The sequence below is a fragment of the Mus musculus genome, chromosome 9, assembly GCF_000001635.26.
Source record: "Mus musculus strain C57BL/6J chromosome 9, GRCm38.p6 C57BL/6J".
Classification (NCBI taxonomy): Eukaryota; Metazoa; Chordata; class Mammalia; order Rodentia; family Muridae; genus Mus; species Mus musculus.
This window is the reverse complement of record NC_000075.6, coordinates 117,255,440-117,278,643: the sequence shown is the minus strand read 5'-3', so window position 1 is coordinate 117,278,643 and position 23,204 is coordinate 117,255,440. Positions and strand designations below refer to the sequence as shown.

At 43.8% G+C, this 23,204-nt stretch overlaps 1 protein-coding gene across 1 annotated transcript in view; it reads left to right on the top strand.

Annotated features, from left to right (window-relative positions):
• Rbms3 (RNA binding motif, single stranded interacting protein) overlaps window positions 1-23,204 on the top strand; it is a 1,057,168-nt gene that overhangs the window by 351,270 nt on the left and 682,694 nt on the right. The gene's annotated exons all lie outside the window — the stretch shown is intronic.

Here is a 23,204-nt window from a genome sequence, read left to right as displayed (position 1 = left end):
CAAGTGACATCACTTCCTGTTTGTATTTTACTGCATCTCCATGATGTCATCAATCACAGACTGTAAATATGTTCATGTGTGACATTCCCTAATATCTCAAGAGATTGAACCAGGACACCCCACAAATACCACGGTCTGTAAATGCTCAAATCTTCCTGGCTGAATGCAAATCCTAGCTCCACAATGAATAATCTCCATGCATTCATAAACAAATGCCAATCTTCCCCGGTCAAGGAGATCTCCCGCGAGTCTCTGGCCAGTGTTCCTCACAGTCTCATGTATGTACAGCCTGAGCTCTCATAGTTGTCTGTCTCTACATATAGCTTTTCTCTGAGCCCACCAGGGCAACCCTGTAGCTCCTTAACTATGTGTCTTAAAAGGCCAGTTTCCAGGTAATAATGCTACCAATTATCTTGTGAAAACCAATAGAAGCATGAAAAATATGCCTTGCTTTAGGATACCCATGTCAGGTAGGATTGCTTGGCTCATGAGCAGAATGTGAGAGGGCTGTCACTAGGTTAGCTACTTGTGGGAGGTATGCTCGAATGAGAACATTACAGTTCAGCCAAAGCCAACTAGAATAGAAGGAGTCTTAGAAGTTTAGCTTCAGCTCGTTCCTGGATAGCGCAGCGTAGCACAGGCTTGTCGGCTACCAGGCAAAGTGGCTTTGAAGGAATAAGTGGTGGCGGTGTTAGTGTGTGTGTGTGGGTGCATGCATGTGCACGCATGCAGGCGTGGGTATATATGTAGGTATAGATATGTGTGTGGTTTTGTGCGAGGTTTTGTGTGTGTATGTGTGTGTGTTTGTGTACATGTGTGGGAGGGGTTGTGTATAGATATGTGGATATGTGTATGTGTGTACTGAAATAGTCTCTCATGTAGCTCAGGTCCATTGTGCTTTCACTATGTAATTAAAGATGACTTTGAATCCTGATCCTCTTGCCTTTCTTCTGAGTGATGGAATTATAGGCATGTGTCACCATGCTCTGCAAGGGGCTGGGTTACACATATCTACAGTCTTTAAGCCATCCCAGATGATGGCTACACAGGCTTGGTAAAGGAGACCCGCTTGGCTTGGGAGAACATTACCTGTAGCAGGCACCTGAATACCCGGGATAAATGAAAGGAGGAGATGGAGCTCCTTCGTTGACATATCGCTATCTGCCTGACGCATGCGCAGTCTGGTCCTTCAATGCTCTGCCCAGTAGTGCGCTTATCCAGCTTCCAGCCAGAGTGTAACGTTAGCGGATGAACATAATCATGGGCCAAGGGAAACAATGCCACCCCTTCTTCTATGCAGGCTCACTCCTGGGCAGCTTTGTGATCATTTCGTGTTCTCCTGGGAAGGGAGGGAACTGCTTCCCATAACGTTACAAACCGTGCTTTTATGTCTTACACGGAGGGACGGACCAGCTTTCAGACAGTCTCAACTATAGGAAGGAGTGTGCATGAAATTAGAAAATTCATAAATATTTATGGAAGAAGAGATAGGATGAGCTAATGCTATTAAAATGATATATAATTATAAATTATTTCACCTCTTTCACATTAATTCTAAAAATGAGTTATATAGAATAGCTATTCCTTTAAAATAATGTTTGCCTGGATGTATGTATGTGCACCATGTGTGACCCTGAGTCCCGGAGTGGGGATCAGGTCCCCTGCAACCATAGTTACAGATGGTTGTGAACCATTGTGTGGGTGGTATGTTCTGAATTCAGGTCCTTTGAAAGAACAACAAATGCTCTTAACTGCTGAGCCATCTCTCCAGCCCCACATAGGCAACTTTTTAAAAGATGTGATTTCACTATATGTCCCAGGTAAGCCTTAAACTCACTTCTTCTCACTTCTGTCTCAACCCCCATAATGTTAGGATAGAAAGTGTGCACTGCTACAACCAGCTTCAAATAAGTTTTCAAAGTCAATCAGAGTAAACACAGTTAACACGAGGTTTTCTTAAACAATCACTATGTGTTATATCTGAGAAAAGTTTACGAATTGCACTTATCAATAGCATTATTTGCTAGAATGATGTATATCTATATACTCATACATAATTAAATATATCCTTATTCATATGCCCTTTCATTTGTTGGTAGAAACATAAAAACAGAGTGGAGGCTGTACAATTTTTTTAGACGTCTAAGTAAACGGGACCAGCCACACCTCTTCAACCTCCCCCCTTGTTTCCCTAACATCCATGAAATGACAAGAATTAAAAAGGCAAATACAAGGCTAGGGAGGTGGCTCAGTAGGTAATGTCTTTGCTCTGTGAGCATTTGATTCCCCAGAATCCACATAAGGCTGAATTTGGTTGCATGTGTCTGTGGCCCCAGGGTTCCTACACTAGAGGAGAGACAGAGACGGGAAAATCCCAGAATGACACAGTCCAGCTAAGCTGGCACCTGCTGCAGTGAACAGACAGAGAACTGTCCTCAACAAGGTAGAAAGCAAGGACTGATGCCCCGAGGTTGTCTCCTGACCTCTGCATGTGCACTGTGACACACAGACACCCCAGGTACACAAACACACACAGAAACTACAAATAATGATTCTTTTCAAGCCAAGGGTGACATCATTGGTTCAATGAAAACAATATTCTGTGTTGGTGCAATGGCTCACTCTATTAGAGATTAGTGTCCTCCTAATTCTCCAATATTACCCTGAACACTATAATATGAATTATATTAATGCAAACATTATAAATATTAACAATGCAACACTCTTAATGAACATTCTCTGAGCAACAGCCGAATAGAATGAAACAGCCATGCTCGTTACGATTTCGTTCCGTTACTTAATTGAAATATGAGAGATTTCTTTATTTATTCATTGTTAAAAAGTGCTTATTGCCTTAGCCAGCTAGTTGCTATTACTGAAATTAAAAATAATGTAAATTATACAAAGCTATCTGAAGAGGCCAGCATAAAAATGCTTGCCCGGTCTGTGCCTTTGCTGGACTTGTCAGAGACAATAAAAGCAAGAGAGAAATGGTTTTCTGAACCATTATTAAGGATTAAAGGTAGGTCCCAAATCTCTCCTGACTGGACTTATTGTCTCCTTTGTGGCTGGTGGTTTTTCCTTGGTTTCTGAGCTGCTTCTAAAAGAAGGCATTACCGTGATGGTAAAGAAAGCTAAGAGTTATGGAGAAAGTGAATCTCACTCATCGTTTTTCTCTTTGTTGGTTTAGTTTTCTGTGCCAATAAGGATTTTACAAATCACCAATTTTACAGTGCTGCAGAATTCACAGGGTTATGTCACCAGTGCTTAAAGACAGATGGGGTTGAATTCCTCCAAAGCTCTACACGTCCGTAGTCCTGAAATGTCAGACTCTTAGACGATCCATCCTCGTGCTTGGGAAGAAGGCTGGTAACCAGGGAAGAGTTTCCATCAGACAGTCTCAGCCTTAGACGTATGCTTCAGTTTTCTTTTTCCTCCTGTCATAGAAACAACCTCTCCGAAGAAAACATTTTAAGAGAACGTGAACGTCTCTCTCTGCTGGACCTTTCTTCTTGGCCCACGATGGAATTGTATCACAGAAAAATGGAATAGCTTCAGATGCCGTGAAACTGGGTCACCTCCCACCATCCTGATTGATCAGAAACGACACCGAAATCCTTGGGAGTGGGAATGACCCACGGAGACGACAACAGCAGAGCTTAGCAATGCTTTTTTTTTCCCCATTTGGCCCAGCCACAGCTTAGAAACCGTTTTCATCTCTAGTGATTCTGTAGTTAAAAATACAAAAGACATTTAGTTTGTTTTCCAGGCTAACGAGAGCAAACAAATGAACACTACGGTGCTTTTCCTCATTTAAATACCTTTATGGTTTTAACAATAAGTAGAACATACAGGTAATTTATAATGAAGAAATTGTTTCTACTTCTACATCTTTGAATTCATTATTCACTTGTTAGTGTAGACTGTGTTAAGCAACACTTTTTGGTTTTGACATATGTATGTGCTCTGCATGTATATATTCCTGTTAACATATGTGTGGGCACATGTGTGGGCACATGTGTGTTGGTATGAATGTCAAGACCAAGGATTGATGTCTTGATTGATCTCTTTTTTATTCCTGGAGGCAGGATCTCCCACCAAGCCAAGGATGTGTCTCTGCTGCTAGTCTAGCTAGCCAGCTCACACTGAGGGTCCTGTCTCTGCTCCCATAGAGCACTGGGGAGGTGTTTTCTGGCACTCTAACGCTACAAGTATCCACTGAGCCTTTTCTTTAGGAGCTGAGATGATAGCAGCGGATGCAATGGGCTTTTCCTATCCTCCTGAAACCAATGGTCTCATAAGAAGAAATAGACAATAACAGCAACGACCACAATAATAAAAAGATAGAGAGAGTGGGCAATGGTAATTACGGAGCAATATAAGGCAGGTGCTTCCGTGGCTGCACAGTGTCAGAAGGGTTGCTTCTCTGTTTGAGACTCTTGCACCTTACAGCTGTGCCCTGTGGCTCTGCAAAGGTGAACTGAGGGATGCTGGGGAGAATGGCAAAGCACAAGTGTTGGGGAATGCCTGCATGTATTTCACATGAAAAATTGAGTCTGATGCCATTTCATAAAAAGATACGGAGGCTGCAGGAACAGACTCTGCGAGGGGAAAAACCAAGTCTAGTCGATGTTAGGACTGGTGGAGGCAGCTAGGGTGGTGAGCAAGAGGCCACATGGTGTGGGGAGATGAGTCATGGAAAGCTGTGGAGAAGCTCACCCGAGTAGCTCGAGCTTCATCCGCTCGAGAACTGCAGACAAGCGGGAAAGGACTCAGTTGTCAGAGGGCAGTCCTCATGTCTGTGTAGAGAACGGATTTTGGGGATGGTCAGGCAAACGTCAAAGTTTATCTGATGGACTGTTAGGAGGTGAGTGCAGAAGTTTCAGTACTGAAACTGTGGGTCAGACCAGGGTGGAAACTGTGATGGGTCATGCTGGATTTGGGCTGGAAAATTAAACATCTCTTCGTGTACTGTGTAAGCAAGAAGAAGAAAATGACTTCAAGGCTTTGAGTACCCTTTCCAAGGGGCTATGTCAGTATAGTGTTTTGCATGAGTTTGTTTCTGTGTTTGTATTTAATATTAGGATTCTCTAGAGAAATAGAACCAATGCAGTGAAATGTATACTACAGAGGGGATGTGTGTATGAGTGTATGTCTCTGTGTGTGTGTGTACATGTGTGTATGGAAGTGTGTATGTGTGTGTGTTTGTGTGTCTGTGTGTGTCTGTGTAAGTGTATGTGAGTTTGTGTGTGTATGTATGTGTACACATGTTTATGTAAGTGTGTGCGTAAGTGTGTGTATGTGTAAGTATGTGTGTAGTGTTTGTATGTGACATATGTGTCTATCCGTGTGATATGTATATTTGCATGTATGATGGGTGATGTGCATATGTCAGTGCGTATAGTATATCTTGTTCAATTATAACATCAAATTGAAATTCTAAGGCCTACTAGATATACTTAAGTTCGTGTTAAATGATTATTTCCTTGTCGTTTTAGGACATACTTTTGCTAACCATTTCTGACATGCAAAATTACTTTTAATCACAACTGAAACATTTTATTAAGGAAAATGTTATAAGTTCCATGTTGTGTCTCACTCACTCACCACCTTAGACTGGGACTTGCCTTCAGTTTTTAGCAGAGGGTCAGCCACTGTTCAGCTTGCCACAGGCACTGTTCATCCTGGAGAGTGGAGACTTTGCCTAGAAGGAAATAGAAGACACAAAGAAAGCTGTTGACTTATTCATCCTCTTGAGAATCAGTGATTGAGCACCCAGCCGACCGACCTGTGCGCAGCAGCGTGCCCTGGTTGACTTTGGTGTTCTCCATGTCAGGCAAGAGCACAGTGGCTGGCTTCATTTTCCCATCGCTGAAACATCTCCGTGTGTTCGTTTCTTTTCTGTTGCCATGACAACACACCTGTGCACAAACAACTTAAGGAAGGAAGGGTTTCTTTTGGCTCACCATTTCAGAGGGATAGGGTCTGTCATGGCAAAGAAGACACAGCGACATATGCTGGCTGGTCTCAGGGCAGCCACATACAGGAAGCAGAGAGGGAAAAGGATGTACGACCAGGCTATTGCCAGTCCTAGGTCCACCATTAGTGATGTGTTCCTCCAGCTAGCCTCCAACTCACACACCCATACCCACACACGTATATACACACACATGTATGTATGTATGTATGTATGTATGTGTATATATATATATATATATATATACACACATACACACAGATGTATATACATACATATGTATATATGTATGTATGTATGTACATATATATATATGTATATATATGTATCTATGTAATTTAATGTGTATAGGTGCTTTGCCTGCACATGCACATGCACACTATTTGTGTACCTGGTGATTGCAGATGTCAGAAGCAGGTGTCAGGTGCTATAGAGCTTCACTGGTAGTTATGAGCTACCATGTAGGTGCTGGGAATTGAACCCTGGTCCTTAAGAAGAATAAGTACTCTTAGCCATTTAGCCATCCCTTCAGTCCCAAGGCTCTGCTTTTAAAATGATCCATAACTTTCTAAAATGGCACCGAAAGCTAGGAACCTAGTGGCAAACATATATGCCTGTTGGGAGCCATGCCACATCCAAGTCATACCATCCACCTATCAACTCATTCTGTAATGACTGTGGAGTGCCTAGGTGTCCAAACCTTAGTCTGCTCAGAGAAACTGGTGGCCAGAAAGATATAAACGTGTCTCCTGGAGTTTGTCTCCTTAAGAGAAGGACAATCAACAAGGAGTGGCTTGCCATGTGGCTAAAGTGGCCCAGAAAGTGGGTTTACAGGGAAAAGGGTAAACTGAGGCAAAACCCCTTTAATCAAGTTGCAGATGATCAGAGATTTACCAGATGTGAAGTCAGTCATGTGAGTAGCCAAGGAAAGCTGCTGCAGGCAGAAGGAAGGACGGATGCTGGCTTGTTGGAGGGACAGGCCTGTGACTGTAAGTAAATGAGCAGGGGATAGTGACAGGGTACATTATGTGGCAGTGTCGGCTCAGGAGAAATAAAGCAGTGGGGCCACTGTCCCTGTGGAAGAGGTTGTGCACATTTTTTAGATGTATTTATTATGTATAAAGTATTCTATTTACATGTATGCCTGCAGGCCAGAAGAAGGCACCAGATCTCATTATACATGGTTATAAGCCACCATGCGGGTACTGGAAATTGAACTCAGGACCCCTGGAAGATCAGCTAGTGCTCTTAATCTCTGAGCCATCTCTGTAGTAGTGGGGGACGGGGAAACGGAGGTAGCCACTAGAGAGCACCAGATGCCAGGGATGCGAGAAACTCCCAGGTCCAAATGGGGATGACTTTAGCAAAAACAAAGGGGAGATAGAACCTGTAGAGACCGCCTTCAGTAGACAGACACAGTCCCCAGTTGAAGGATGGGGCCACCCACCCATCTCAAAATTGTTTACCCAGAAATGTTCCTGACGAAAGGAAAGAAAGGCACACACAAAAAAAATGGAAAAGATATTGAAGGAAAGGCTATCCAGAGAAGGCCCCACGTAGGGATCCATCCCATCTGCAGGCAACAAATACCGACTATAGTTGATGCCAAAAAGTACTTGCTGACAGGAGCCTGGCATAGCTGTCCCCTGAGAGGTTCTACCAGCACCTGACCAATACAGATGCAGATACTCACGCCCAAACATCGGACTGAGCCTGGGGACTCAGGAAGAACTAGAGGAAGGACTGAAGGAGCTGAAGGGGTTTGCAACCCCATAGGAAGAACAATGTCAACAAACTGGGCCACCCAGAGCTCCCAGAGACTAGACCACCAACCAAAGAGTACACATGGAGGGAGCCAGGGCTCCAGATGCATATGTAGCAGAGGATGGCCTTATCTGACATCAATGGAATGGGAGGCCTTTGTCATATGGAGGCTTGATGCCCCAGCATAGGGGAATGTGGGAGTGTGTGAGTGGGTGGAGGAGCACCCTCACAGAGGCAAAGGGGAGGGGAGAGAGAGGGGATGGGATGGGGGGATTTGTGGAAGGATAACCAGGAAGGGAGATATCATTTGAAATGTAAAAAATGAAAATTATTAATAAAAAATAGAATATGTGGCAGACCCCAGGGCCACACTGTTGTTGCTTGACCTGTTGCCATGAAGGCTTTATTAATGTATGTCTCTTATATACTTATGCCTTCCACAATGCCTTATAAAGCAGGCATGTCTCCACACAGAGAGGAGACATGGCAGTCATTAACACTGTAACATTTATTTTCACTCAATTGTCCAGTTTCATGGTAAAAGTTGATTAATAAAAAGTATTTGATTTATAGATTAAAATGGGATGGAATGTGGTGGAGGCATGGGTCAGCAGTTAAGAGTAAATACTCCCTTTTTCCCAAATTTTTTATTAGATATTTTCTTCATTTACATTTCAAATGCTATCCCAAAAGTCCCCTATACCCTTCCACACACCCTGCTCACCAACCCACTCTGGACCTGGCATTTCCCTGTACTGGGGCATATAATCTTCGCAAGACCAAGGGCCTCTCCTCCCATTGATGGCCAACTAGGCCATCCTCTGCTACATATGCAAGTAGAGACACAAGCTCGGGGAGGTGGGTACTGGTTAGTTCATATTGTTGTTCCTCTTATAGGGTTGCAGACCCCTTTAGATCCTTGGGTACTTTCTCTAGCTCCTTCATTGGGGGCTCTATGTTCCATCCAATCCACTTCTGTATTTTCCAGGCACTGGCATAGCCTCACAAGAGATAACTATCAGGGTCCTGTCAGCAAAATCTTGCTGGCATATGCAATAGTGTCTGGGTTTGGTGGTTGTTTATGAGATGAATCCCCGGTTGGCTCTAGATGGTCCTTCTTTCTGTCTCAGCTCCGAACTTTGTCTTTGTAACTCCTTCCGTGGGTATTTTGTTCACCATTCTAAGAAGGATTGGAGTATCCACACTTTGGTCTTCTTTCTTGTTGAGTTTCATGTGTTTTGCAAATTGTATCTTGGGTATTCTAAGTTTCTGGGCTAATATCCACTTAGCAGTGACTGCATATCATGTGTGTTCTTTTGTGATTGGGTTGCCTCTCTCAGGATGATATCCTCCAGATCCATCCATTTGCCTAAGAATTTCATAAACTCATTATTTTTAATTGTCGAGTAGTACTCCGTTGTGTAAACGTACCACATTTTCTGTATCCACTCCTCTTTTGAGGGACATCTGGGTTTTTTCCAGCTTCTGGCTATTATAAATAAGGCTGCTATGAACATAGTGGGCATGTGTCCTTATTACAAGTTGGAACATCTTCTGGGTATATGCCCAGGAGAGGTATTGCTGGATTTTCTGGTAGTACTATGTCCAATTTTCTGAGGAATTGCCAAACTGATTTCCAGAGTGGTTGTACCAGCTTGCAATCACACCAGCAATGGAGGAGTGTTCCTCTTTCTCTACATCCTTGCCTGCATCTGCTGTCACCTGAGTTTTTGATCTTAGCTATTCTGATTTGTGTGAAGTAGAATCTCAGGGTTGTTTTGATTTGCACTTCCCTGATGATTAAGGATGTTGAACATTTTGTTAGGTGCTTCTCAGCCATTCGGTATTCCTCAGTTGAGAATTTTTTGTTTAGCTCTGTACCCCAGTTTTAATAGGGTTATTTGATTTTCTGGAGTCCAGCTTCTTGAGTACTTTGCATATATTGGATATTAGTCTCCTATCTGATTTAGGATTGGTAAAGATCCTTTCCCAATCTGTTGGTGGCCTCTTTGTTTTATTGACAGTGTCCTTTGCCTTACAGAAGCTTTGCAATTTTATGAGGTCCCATTTGTGCATTCTCGATCTTACAGCACAAGCAATTGCTGTTCTGTTCAGGAATTTTTTCCCTTGTACCCATATCTTCGAAGCTTTCCCCCACTTTCTCCTCTATAAGTTTCAGTGTCTCTGGTTTTATGTGGAGCTCCTTGATCCACTTAAAATGCGAATTGATCCAGTCTTATCTCCTTGTACAGATGCTCCCTTTGTGCAGGACCTGAGTTCAGTTCTTAGAACCCATATGGCTGTCTTACAACCACCTGTAGCTTTAGCTCCAGGGGATCCAACACATTCTTTCAGTCTCTGCTGGTACCTGTACTCGTGTGCACTCATGTGCACTCATGTGCACTCACTCACAAGCACATGCACACACAGAGTCTTTTTAAAAGATAAGGGTAATGTTATCAGAGGAAAAAAAAAGGATAAAATAAGAAGAGGGTTCACTTAGTATTGGAATTGGCGATAGTTAATTTCAATTGTTAATTAGACACAATCCCAGAATCACCCCAGAAGAAAGTCTTGAGAGCTCGCCTAGATTGTTGCTGTGGGGGGATCTGTGTGATATTGTCTTGACTAATAGATGTAGAAATTTTTATCCTATTGTGGGTGTCACCACTCCCTAGGCTAGGGATCTGGGACTAATGTAGAGATGGGAATACATTAAGTGTCAAGTTGGGTCTGAACTCAAGTAAGCATGCTTTAATTTCTCTCCCTGCTCTTGACTATGGAGTGATAAAAGTAGAGGCTTCAAGCTCCTGTCACTGTGACTCCCCACAGTGATGGACTAGAGCATGGGATTGTGAGCTAAGAGACTCTTTCTTCCCTAAACTGGTTTTGGTCAGGATATTTTACCACAGTGACAGAAACACACCTAGATCAGAGATATTTGTAGTTTGCCAACCAAATGAATTTCCCCATGCTTCCCAGGTTGCTAGAGATCTTCAATTTTGTCCAATACTACACACCACTTGTGTTTGTTAGGCTTTCCATTGCTGTGAAGAGACACTATGACCAAGGCAACTCTTATAATGGACAATATTTAATTAGGGCTGGCTTATAAGTTCAGAGATTTAGTCCATTATCATCAAGGCAGGAAGCATGGCAGAATCCAGGCAGGCATGTAGCTGGAGGATCTGAGAGTTCTACATCTTGCTCTGAAAGCAAACAGGAGAAGACTGTATTGCAAGCAGTTAGAATCTCAAAGCCCACCCCCACACTGACACACTTCCTTCAGCAAGGCCACAACTCCCAACAGAGCCACTCCCTATGGGCCAAGCACCACACCATTTCTCAACCACACACAACTGTTTTCTCTGGAAAGTGATCTTTCTCCCAGGCTTAGAAAGTGTTATGTCAGGTGAACTCAAAGCCGGGTATGAACTCCTACTTGTTTCATCAGTGAGTAACTTAGGAAACTGTATATGACCTATTTTGTTCATTGAAACACGAGGAGGTTCTGGAAAATGGATCTTGTACTTTAAAAGATGCAGGTAGTGGTTAGAGAGATAGCTAAGTTCTTCAGAGCACACCCTAGCTTTGCAGACCTAAGGTCCAGTCCTAGCATTCCATTGGTTGGCTCATGAATGCCTACAACTCGAGCTCTAGGATACTCTGGCATATATGACATATACTGACACACACATGTACACACGCATACACACACACACACAAACACACACACATAAATAAAAACTAGCTTGGTAAAAAGGAGATGTCTGGATTTTGATAATTTCAGGTGGCTGGCTCTGAGACTACTAAGAGTTTTTAGCCTCTTGTTATAGAAAAAGGATGCCATGGGCAAACTCTAAACACATTTGTGAAGATACTGTCTATCTATCTATCTATCTATCTATCTATCTATCTATCTATCTATCTATCTCTTACCTACCATCCACCTATCTTCTATCATTTAACTGCCTGCTGTCTCTTCTGTCTGTTTGTCTATCTATCTACCTATTATCTATCATCTATCTATATCTATCTGTCTTATCAGACATCCATCTATCTTCTATTTATTATGTGTTTTTCTATCTATCTATCTATTTATCTATCTATCTACCTATTATCACCACTACCACCACTATCATCATCTATCTTGTTCTTTTATCTATTGCCTATATATCTATATATCTCCATATATCATCAACATCTGCTACATTTCCTGTCTGTATCTGTAGCTACTTTTTATCTGTAAATCAAATTGCAGGCTCATTTGTACTAAGATGAAAAAAAAAAGCCCTGTAAATATAGCAGCAGAGAATCATAAAATATTATCATTAAATAGTAGGTATGCTTGTTAAAAGGTGTTTAGAAATCTTTACAATATGTAAGGAAGAAATACACAAAATATAAAAATTTGTGTATATGGTTCAGAAGGAGGAAACAGAGGTCACAGGGAAGAGACAGAGGCAGATAAGTACCAATAGAATAACTTCTGGGCAGAAGAAGTACATGCATGAATTATATTAGTTTTTATACAAGTTTGCATTTTAGAGATTTTATTTTAAAAAGTAGATAAAGGTTGATAACTTTATAAAAATTGAAGAAAGATGATCCAGAGATTGCACAGACCTCTTCTAAAATGAACTACTGGGCTCCCATGTCCACCTTCCTCTTATACGGCTTTCTCTGTCAGGCTCTGCCATTCACTCAGAGATGTCACAATCACCAAGAGAGATAGCTCAAGTAGGTGAAGCAGCTGCTGGGTAAGCATGAATGCCTGGGCCCAGTCCCAGCACTGTCATAAAGACCCAGCGGCACACTTATAAACCCAGTAGTGGGAACGCAGAGACAGGAGGATCGCCGTGCTCACTGCCCAGCCAATCTAGCTTATCTGGTAAGCTCCAGGTAAAAGTGAGAGAATCTGCCTTAAAAGCAAGGTAGCCAGCTGCTAAAGGATGATTATCATAGCCACAGCCATCCTCCATCTGCCTATGTACATGTAGGCACATACATGCTGGTGACATGTGCACACACGGGAAGGAAGAAGAAAGAAAAGAAGAGAGGGAAGATTAGGGTGGAGTGGTGGATGGAAGAAAGGGAAAAAGAATGAAAGAAAGGAAGGAATCAAAGAAAGAAGAGAAGGAGGGAAGAAGGAAGGAAGGGAGAAGGGAAGAAGGGAGGAGAAGAAGGAGGGGAAGAAGGGAGGAAAGAACAAAGAAAGGAAAGAAAGAAGGAAGAGAGGAAGGGAAGAGGGAAGAAAAAAGAAAGGAGGGAAGATAAGGATGGAAGAAAAGAGAAAAGAAGAATGAAAGGAAGAAAAGAACCAAAGAAGGAAGAGAAGGAAAGAAGGAAGGAAGAAAAAAGAGGGAGGAAAGAGAAGGAAGAAGAATGGAAGGAAGGATGGAAGAAGGGAGAAAAGAACGAAAGGAAGAAGGGAGGAAGCAAATAAGGAAGTGAGTAAGGAAGAAAGGGAATAAATAAAGAAGGAAGGAAGGAAGGGTGAGCAAACCTATAAGGAACACACTGGGAGGCTCCCTCCCCACTCTTCCTATTTCCTGCACTCTCCCTCTCTTAAGGAGCTAAAGAGCTACTTTTCAGTAAAAGAGTGTGGGATTCAGTCAACACAAGCATGTGTTGGGTAACTCTGGCACATGCCCCATAAATCACCAGCTACATCGGTGAGCAGTGACAGACTGTCTGGTCCTCACTGGGCCCTCTCAGGTCAGGGTACTGAGCATGGGCAGTGCTGGGTTCTGCATTACAAACGCTTTTCCGGCTCATGGGTCAGGGCAATATGAAACTCGGGCATGCAGATGTCACTGTCAATGTTGCTGCATGGTGCAAATTAGGATTCAAGTCAGCTCAAGTCAGGCAGGGACTTGGGGCCTCTGAGTTAATTTATGATAACCCACAGAGGCCAAAATGAGGCAGAATCTGGAGTCCCTCCGCTCTGTGATGAGACTGAGAATAATTCTGGTATTATCAGTTAGAGGTAACATTTAGAACTAACCTATTTATCATTTCACGATACCAAGGCACAGTCTTATCCTGTCCGTGGTTATTGACATAAACATAGCATGACAGCCTATATGCCCTGGTTCTCTCCCGGGCCAGCTTTTTTTGCCATATGATATAGAAGGAGATGCAAACATACAGGATCAGACACAGCCTGTGTCATCATCAGGATGGCTGGCCTGTGTGACTGTCAGGATGGAGTTTGGGGTCCTGCACCATCAGAGTGTGAGAGGAGGACTCGGGTGCATAGGGGGTGCTTGGGGTGTGGTCATCTAAGCAAGCTATGGCCAACATGGAAGATGGGAACTCAGTATGATGGGATGTTGTCAAGGTTTCTGCTTGAGATGTTGTACTAAATGCAATGTGAAAAATATCTGAGTAGGGAACAGTGGTGTTCTGGCTTCACCAAGACCTGCCTGCTAAGCTACATACATGTGAGGCTCAGGGCTGCTATGGTACGCATACCTGAGGCTCAGGGGCTGCACTGATAGACTCACTCCTGCCTGCCACCATCAGGTGTCACCTTCATCCAGGCGCCATTCCCTGCCAGATCTCACCACACAATTGCCTTGTAGGTCTGGAAGGTTCAGTTGGAAGATGGTCAAGGGCAGGTTGGAACACATGGTACTGTTTGTCTGAGCTGTAGCCCTCTAGGCAAAGCAACTCTACCTGCATGTAACTCCATGGAGGTGACTAAAGAGATGTGCTATGGGATATTTTATGACAAGCAGTCCTGAGGAGTACTACTTCAGGAGGCAGGGGTCAAGAGAAGTTGAGTCTATGATCTATACTTCAACTTCTTAACTGAGTAACTATTGAGTGCTGGGAAACAGGTGTGATTAGGACTCCTATAAGATGCCAGTCTGGTAAAGAAGATAAATGCGTTCAAATCAAAGGGCTAGTTACTGCAAAGGAGTTTGCCTAGGGAGGGTCTAATGAGGCTTCATGGGAAACCAAGGAAGAGTTTCAGAGAGGGGATATAGAAATTCATACCTTTGTATGTGTGTGTCTGTGTGTTTATGAGTGTACATGCATTTCTGTGATTATGTACATTTGTATACATATGTGTTTTAATATGTTTAGGTCTGTCTTTGTGTCCATATGTTAAGTGCATGGGCATATGCATATGTTCATATATATATATATGTGTGTGTGTGTGTGTGTGTGTGTGTGTGTGTGTGAGTGTGTATACATCTGTGCATATAGCTATGTGTGTGAGTGTGTTCATATATGTGTACAGATGTGTCTATTTGTGTGTTTATATATATATATGTGTGTGCATACGTGAATGTACATGTGTGGTTTTGTGTATCTGTAGGCATGTATGTGTGTCTATAAGTATGCACATGTAAGTGTACATGAGTGTATGTATAGTGTATGTAATCGTGTGTATATATGTGTGTGCATCTGTGTGTGTGTGTGAAGGTTAAAGATGACTTACTAATGTATACTGTTCATACTTATTGTCAAAACTGAAATCTGAAAGCTCTTTCTGGCTGTGCGTGCCTTGCGAGCATACAGTGGCCTGGCTTTAGTGACAGGGAATTTCTGCATTTCCTCCTGTTTGTATTTATGCTTTACTGTTAATATCTTTCTTTTCTGGTAGCTAGGTACTCACATTTGTTGAGGAAGTGATAAGGAGACACCTACAGCTTGTTAGAAGTTGCTCTTGGTAGGAGAAAATGTTTGCACCTGGCTCTGTAGTCTAAGCAGCCTGAAATGCAATCCATCAGCTATTCTCATCTCAAAGGGCAGGCCAGGCAACCCAGCACCTAGAAGGCATCCTGTTCAAAAGATGGACCGGGCAGGAAACTTGCAAGTCTGCAGAATGCAATTACCCAAGTGGAAAGTAAGCTAGGGCCATGCCAGCAGGCCCTTCCCATATGCTAGGGAAGGGACTACCAGCTCTGTTGAGGCCAGCAGCCAGCATCTCAACTCCAGAAGTCACCAAAATGGCAACCTGGTAAAACGCTCATATCCCTTCACCGGAAAATAAATGAAAGCCTTGGGAGACTCAACCCTCCATGATCTTCGAGGAGAGAAATGTTTCTGGATGAAGAGGTCAAATATATCCACATCAGCTCCTCTCAGCAAGGCTGTGGAATGACAGATAATCAGTAACACAGAAATTGATAAAAAGAGTCTTCCCAACGCAAACACGCTGAACCCAGAACACTTACCTACTTAGGCAGTTATAATAGACACTTTCCTGGCTGCCATAGGATGCTCTTTTTACAGCCAGCTGATGGAGCACCCAAGTGACCTTGAGCTCTTTACCAAAAAAATAGGTGAATGTTTGGAGTTTGTGGAAAATAGAAGTAAGATGGGATTGGACAGGCATTTAAAAGGCACCACATGACAAAGCAGTGTCAGATACACACAGCCTGGGTTCCATTTTACTATGGGGCCCTGGCCTATCCCTGTTAACATTTGTACTTTCATCTGGAGGGTGACGTGTGTGTATGTGCGCATGTCTGTGCACATGTTTGTGTGTGAGAGACAGAGAGAGAGAGAGAGAGAGAGAGAGAGAGAGAGAGAGAGAGAGAGAGAAAGAGAGACAGAGACAGAGAAGAGAGACAGAGAGAGAAAGAGAGACAGAGACAGAGACAGAGACAGAGACAGAGAGACATAGAAGAGAGACAGAGACAAAGAGAAACAGACAGACAGACAAGGGGGGACATAGACCTAGACCAGAGGTCACAGGAAGAGAGGGTCTCTAACCCCTAACCCTAGGACTAGGGCTTACAGATGCACACTGCACACTCTTCTTTTGTACTGGCTCTAGTGATTGGGAGTCAGGCCCTCATTGTCTCATAACAAGCACTTTCCCCACAGAGCCTTCTAATTAGCTTCCAGGAGGGTGACTACTAAAGAGAGGATAGAAGAATATTAGTCTCTGCATTATTATGCCGTTCACCTAGTACTCTAGCCACCCACCTCACCAGGCAGGGACTTGGTAATGCCATCAAGCCACACTTTAGATAGAAAGATAGATAGATAGATAGATAGATAGATAGATAGATAGATAGATAGCTACATAGCTACATAGCAACATAGATAGATACATAGATAGAGAGATAGAGATATAGAAAGACACAGAGAGAGGGAGAGAGAGAGAGAGAGAGAGAGAGAGAGAGAGAGAGAGAGAGAGAGAGAGATCAGTGTTTCCAGCCTGTGTGAGGAGTAAGGGAGAGGCACCTCTAGGCTAGATGTCTCTCTGGCTAGGTGTGGCCTTTAGAAGTGACATCCCTGGGGTTTCCATGTAAGTCAGGCTCCTTTCCAGGAAAGCCGCCAGAACTCTCCAGTGCTCTTCCTGCAAATGGTTGTTTGAGGATGCATGCCTAATCCTGAAACCCTCTTGATCCCTCCTCCCCACCAGACACAGAAAGACACAGCTTCTAAGGAGTCTTACTTGGCATTAAACAAAAAGGAAACTTGCCACAGTAGTTCCTTGGGATTCTCTCTGCCCCCAAATTCTGAGGGCAGGGAACCTGAGTTGTGAAGGCTGAAAGGGGTGCGGTGAAGTTAACTGGATGCAGCCATGGCTCCCCTGTGGAGACAAGCCACCCCCTGATTCATCTCTCATGTTCCCACCCCCTGTCACCCCTCACCCATCTCTGACAGCAGGGGACTAGGTTTAAGCTTCGGGCCAGACCGTCCCAGGGGACCTCCCATGAGGGGCAGAGGACATCCAAACGTGCACCCTCTGAGCTCCTGCAAGGGTACCCATTGGACCACCTTCCCTGAACTCCCACGGCAGCAATTCTGTGTACTTGCTGATCGGATTCCTTAGCTCCTCTGCTTTGCTTTGCTTTCTTGATGCTTTAGGAGTTCATCTCTCACAGAGGGAACAGAGAACCAATTAGTTCATATTAATCCTGAGCCCTACACACGGAGGGAAAGCACGCCACTGTTGTTTGGGGCTATAGCTTGGACTAATTACCTCCTAGTTTTACTAGCCCTATATAACAGGAGACTTTGTACACGTTTTATGGGCAAGCTGGTTTTCCGAAAGACCGAAAGTCGAGTAGAGAATGAAATAGGTGCCAAGTTACAGTCCCTCCTAAAACTCCTTAAGAAGGGAAAGCTCTTCAGGGTTAAATTGCTAAAAACCAAGACTGTATAGGTGAACACCGACTTTCTAAGTGACCATTATTTGTCCATCTTCTTAGCATTTATGGGTCTTAGTAAACAGTCAGTATATTACTTTTGGTCACAAAGCTCCTGAAGGAAAAGACGTAATTATGCCTCGTGACTGTAATAAGAGAAGGATTCATCATGGGGAGCCTCCTGTGAGAGTGATGGGCATAGACGCTGCCAGGAGTGCCCGGAGTCTGAACTTATATCCATGTACAGAGGCACTCAAGAGCGTGCTATATATTATAGCCAGGAAGATGATTGTCCTGAGTTCTCATCTCCCAAACCCCCACCGAGAGCCAGGCACTGGGGCACCTTTGACTCCAGCACTGGGACATAAGAGACAAGAGGATTACTGGGACTTGCTGCCTGCCAGTCCAGTCTCAGGTTCAGGGAGAGACCTTGTCTCAAAGGCATATGATGGAGAGCCACAATAGAGGACACCTGATGAGTGTCACTAACCCAATGATATGCGCGCACACATGCTCGCGCGCGCACACACACATATATACTACCAAAGTCTTCTTCCTCCTGATGGCACCCTATGGGTGCCAATGAATTCACATGCCCCCCCAAGCAGGCTCATCTGTTTTAGCAGTTAGTATATCACAGTGCTGTGGGATATGTAAGCCATGACTTAGCCTTGCAATGGTTAAGCACTCCTGTACCTCATGCCTGAGAAAACCTGAGACTCCAGCCAGAGTCCATCTGGACAGCCGGTCCCTCAGGATAAGGTGCTGTCTGCTTTGTTTTGGAGTTTTGTTGCTGTTTTTTTAATTTTTTTTTTTTATTTTAAACACTGAGGTATCTCCCCTGGGGTCAGAAAGATACTGCAGGTCACAGCGTAAAGAACAGACAAGAGTGAGCCAGGAACTCAAGACAAAGACGAGAGGAATTCCTTTCCTTGGCCACAAGTTCAATGTTTTCCTTGGCAGAACTTTTCAGCTTTCTCTATTCTTTATGTTGCAATCAGACCACAAATCAACTCACCTGTTTACGCCGTGAGAAGTGTGCTGGTGGAAAAGGAGAAAAATTAGAAAATGATGCAATGTCATGACCTGTACCTTTCAGACTATGCATGGTAAAGGAATGTGTTTTATTTTTTAAGGTTGACTGTGGAGGATATTGGTATAAACAGCGATCAAAATGATTAGGAAAATGCAATGTGCGAAGCAAACTTTCAGGACACCAAACGTCATGACTGAGTCACAATAACCATGAAATTTGAAGATGTTGTTCTACTCGGAAGGTTGAGCCTTGCACTGGCTGGCCATGGATGTACAAGTTTTGCCGATCAGCATTTGTTCATGGCGCATCTTTCAGGCCCCTTGGCCCCGCCCACTTCATCTTATCTTGTACCTGGGTTTGTTCTCTCTCAACTGGATCTTCTTCGTCTGTGCTTGTTGCACTTCTTCTGGGTGTGCAGGGGTATGGTGTATATGCACATGTGTGTACATGTGTGTGCATTCACATCCCCCTCTGTGTGTATGTGTGTGTGTATATGTGTGTGTGTATGTGCATGTGTGTGTATGTGTGTGTGTATGTGTGTGTATGTGTGTGTGTATGTGTGTGTGTGTATGTGTGTGTGTGTATGTGTGTGTATGTGTGTGTGTATGTGTGTGTGTATGTGTGTATGTGTGTGTATGTGTGTATGTGTGTGTATGTGTGTATGTGTATGTGTGTGTATATGTGTGTATGTGTGTGTATGTGTGTATGTATGTGTGTATGTGTGTGTGTGTATGTGCATGTGTGTGTGTAGAAGGCAGTAGATAATAGACTTTTTTTTGAGATATGGTCTCACTATTCTGGAACTTGAGATATTGGCTAAGGTGGCTCTCCTGGGAGCCCCAAGGTTGCACCTGTTCTGCCTCCCCAGCAATGAAATTACAAGTGAGTTCCTCTGGGCTTGGCTCTTAGTATGCATACTCTAGGAACAGAATCCCTGCCCTGCATTGTGTGTGTTGGGCACTTGATCCAAAGAGCTATTATTTCCCTATTTCCTTACTGAGCACCCTGTGATGTCAAGGAAGGGCCCACACAAGTCATTTTAGATAGCAATTTGTTATATTTAGAAAACCCCAAATTTCCCTATTACTACGAGGAAACAATCAGCTTAAAGTTAGAAAATAACACACCTCTGGGAATACCATTCAGACGTATGTCAGGGGCATGCTGTGGCTTTGGAAAATCTTTTGGAATCTTTGTCCCCTGTAAGACCTGTCCTTGTGGCAGTGGGTCAGCTACGAGTACAGATGCCAGACTGAGAAGATAAAAACACAGAGTACCCATTTGAATCAGAATCTCCACTAAGCAATGCATCCTCTTTCTAAATATGGTCCAGATGGTCCATGGACATATCACCTCTACTACCTAGATTATACCCATGTCTTTAATCTATTCCTCAAAATTCAAATTTACCAGAGAACCCATGTTTTATCTGGTAATTCCACATAGTAATCTTTTAGTATGAATTTTTGTCAATCTGGCTCTCCCCAACCCCCCAGTTAAAAATCAACCCAACCAAATTAAATCTAGGTGTATCTACCAAACCTGTTCAGACATTGGCAGCCAGAAGCTAAAAACTCAGTAAAAGATTGCTAACGTTTCTTTGAGAAAATTGTTTTTCACATGGCAGAACATCCAGCCATCTCTGCCATCTTCCTCCTCCTCTGCTTTCTCTTCTCCTCGACTTCTTCTTCCTCTGCTTCTTCCTCCTCCTCTTCCTCCGCCTTTTCCTTCTCTTCTGCTTCTTCTGCTTCACCTTCTCTTCTTCCTCTCCCTCTGCTTCCTCCTCTCCCTCTACGTCCTCCTCCTCTACTTCCTCCTCCTCTACTTCCTCCTCCTCTTCCTTCTCCTCTGCTTCTTTCTCAGAGTCCTCTTCCTCTTCTCCTTCCTCCTCCTTTCTTTGCTCATCCATTTACTTAATAAGCATGTTATTAAATCTCAGAAACCATTGTACTCGGCAATATAACCTGAAGAAGGTACCTGGTTTTCCTGTCTGTGGAGCTGAGAGATGAAAGGAAGAAAGGCCTAAACAGGAACAATAATAGAAGATGTGCTTAAACCATGTAGCCATATAAAGGTTCTGCATCAACCACGGTAGTCCTTGGTAACAACTGTCCCAGCTATTCCAGTCCCAGGGGATCTGCTACCCTCTTTTGGCCTCTTTAGGCACTGTGCACATATCATGTACATAAACACACTCACACTCACACACACACACACACACACACACACACACACACACACACACATACCCATACAATTAAATAAACAAATCTCTATAAGTAAAAGAATCACCCAGCATCATGTGTGTCCTCCCTGATGATAGTTTATTGTTCTTCTTTCCCTTGACGTTATGTCTTGTCTGTTTGTTCCGCCTGTCATTTTCCTTTGGCCAAGTCTATGTATGCATTACCTTCCTTATTGACTTGACAGAATATCTGATGAAAACAACTTAAGAAAGGGATGCTTTATTTTGGATCAGGATTTGAGAATACCATCCACTATGGAGGGAGGGGAAGGCAGGAAAGCAAGGACGTGAGGCAGCTGGGTCACATTGTATTCGTAGTCAGGAGCAGAGGGGGAGAGAGAGACAGGTGGGCGTGTGTGTGTGCTGATGCTTAGCTATCATTTTTTACTCAGCCCTTGACCCTATCTCATGGAGCAGCATGAGCACATTTAGGGTTGGTCTTTGTATCTCTAGTAACCTAATCTAGAGATCCTGTCACAGACATACCTCTAGCTTTCCCAAGAGACTCTAAATCCTGTCAGGCAGGCAGTGAAACTTAGGATCACAGTCTGTATAATGAAAGTGTAGTAAGTCACTCCACAGGAGGATGCAGGTCGTCTTCAGGTGGACAGCATGGAGACAAACCATGGATGTCTGTCTGTCTCTGTTCCTCGGACATTCATCCCAGCACCCCAACTACTCCACCTTCATGTGGGGTGTTTGCCACAGCCATGCCATTTTAGAAGTCAGAGCTTGTCTTCAGTGGGCCCTCTCCTGCCACACTGCACATCTCAGGAACCTGGGAGCACCTATGCTCTCTGAAGCCCTTTGCTGCCTTGGAATTTTTTGATTAGTTGGCAGCTATGGCACAGAAGACTTCTGGTTTAGAGAGTGACTCAAACCAGTTGCCTCCTACTTCCACTTAACCATTTAAATGGAAAGTATGATTGTTTCCTCAGAGTACAAATGCAATAGACACTATTCTGATAGGAGCATTCTGCTTCCTGATTGGCCGCAGCTACTGGTGTGCCTAAGAGTTGTGTGTGTAAGGGACAACATGGGTTTTCACAATTCTTATAATGCACTTGGCATAACTTCTGAAAAGCCTTAAGTGCTCAATGGAGATTCTGAGGCGAATGGCCACAGATGCCCAGGAACATTCCAATAATCCCATGAAATAGAATAGCAGTTTGGAATGTAGCAATCTGTGTAGGAATTGTTGATAGCACCCATTCAGGCTGAGGATCTTACACAGAAGTGTGCTATTGCTCTGAGTGAGGAATTAATTTGTTTTAGACTTTTTGTTTGTAAATAAGACAGTGTTTCCTTCAGGGAATCTCCAGAGCCCGTCCTCTCAAGGTGAACACCAATGTCCTTGATCAGGACTGGTGAAGGGGCCTTGGAAGCTGCACTTCCCAGCGTGAAGGTGCCCAGTGGGTCACGTGGGATGGCAGTGCCCTAAAGCAGATGCCTGCCCCTCAGGTTGGAAGCTGTGGATGGAATCCCACTACAACACGCTCCACTAACAGCTTAGCAGTCCATATCAATCCCTTCCCAGGTATTTTCACTAAAGTGACTTCTCTCCTTGCTGCAACTAAAGAACGGACAGGAGCAACTCGAAGAAGGAAGAGTTTGTTCTGCTCACAGTTTGAGGCTCCAGGCTGTCGTGGTGTCTGAGAAGGTGGCTAGAAGTCACAGAGTGTCCGCAGTCAGGAAGCAGAGAGAGATGACCGCCGGTGTCCAGCTTACTTTCTCCTTTTTACTCACTCCAGGAGCCCAGCTAATGGCTTGGTGACACCCATATTGAGGTTGGGTCTTTCCACCTCAATTAACCTAACCTTGAGAAGCCCTCACAGACACGCCCAGGGGTTTATAGTCTCCTATGTGATTCTAGGTCCTGTCATGCTCTCACCATTGACCATCACATCAAACCCAGGGTGACTTAACTGGGGATTTCCCTCTCCAGCCCTGTCTTGGGGTCTTTGCCCCTTGATGGCTTCATGGCAGCCTCTGGGCTGTGGCAAAACACACTCTTGAGATATAGAAAATTTCCTATGTCTGCCATTTCCTCTGGTTGGCTTG